The sequence below is a fragment of the Hevea brasiliensis genome, chromosome 16, assembly GCF_030052815.1.
Source record: "Hevea brasiliensis isolate MT/VB/25A 57/8 chromosome 16, ASM3005281v1, whole genome shotgun sequence".
Classification (NCBI taxonomy): Eukaryota; Viridiplantae; Streptophyta; class Magnoliopsida; order Malpighiales; family Euphorbiaceae; genus Hevea; species Hevea brasiliensis.
The window spans coordinates 2441106-2441984 of record NC_079508.1 but is presented as its reverse complement, the minus strand read 5'-3'; the positions used below and the strand labels follow the sequence as shown (position 1 = coordinate 2441984).

The following is an 879-nucleotide window of genomic DNA, read 5'->3' as shown; positions in this document are numbered from 1 at the left end:
GTTATATTTTTCTTCTTTTCTCTCACGTGCTCAATCTGGTATATGACCAGAACAAGGCCAGAAGAAGAAATTTTGGATTGTGATCCAGAGTTAGATAAAACTCTGAAAGCCATCAGGAGAGAAAGGAAACATCAAGAGCATGGTTAAGGAGATCCTGAAATTCCAACCATGGTTGATAACAATGATAGACCAAGACTCTTGAGAGATTACAGAGCTCCATCTGTCCAAGGATTTCAGCCCAGTGTCACTAGACACACAGTGGAAGCCAACAACTTTGAATTAAAACTAGCATTACTCCAAATGATTCAACAAACCCAGTTTGCAAGTTCACCAATAGAAGACCCACACTATCACCTCCAGTGCTTTCTTGCCTTATGTGACACATTCAAAATGAATGGACTGTCTGATCAAGCTATAAGACTCAGAGCATTCCCATTCTCCCTTCGGGACAGAGCAAGGAAGTGGTTACTTTCTCAACCAGCTGGAACGTTCACAACTTGGGAAAACCTATCTCAAGCTTTTCTAGCAAGGTATTTTCCACCTGCAAAGACTGCAAAACTAAGGCTTGAGCTCAACACCTTCAGACAAAAGGAAGGGGAATCACTCTATGACACATGGGAAAGATATAAAGACTTGCAGAGGGAATGTCCACACCATGGTCTAAAAGGTTGTCTATTAGTGCAAAATTTCTATAATGGATTACTACCCTCTACAAGGAGCATAGTTGATTCAGCTGCAGAGGGTGATCTAATGGAGAAAACAGTGCCACAAGCACTTGAACTTCTAGAAAGGGTTGCATACCATAATTATGAGTGGTCAAATGAAAGAGGAAATGCAAGGATAACTGCAGGGGTATTGGAAGTAGACGCCCTAAGCATG

At 41.5% G+C, this 879-nt stretch overlaps 1 non-coding gene across 1 annotated transcript; it reads right to left on the bottom strand.

Annotated features, from left to right (window-relative positions):
- Positions 1–555: 555 nt before the first annotated feature.
- On the bottom strand, positions 556–662 carry LOC131175179 (small nucleolar RNA R71). The gene has a single exon (XR_009145341.1). It is a non-coding gene; the product is annotated as a small nucleolar RNA R71 (small nucleolar RNA).
- Between the last annotated feature and the right edge of the window lie 217 nt (positions 663–879).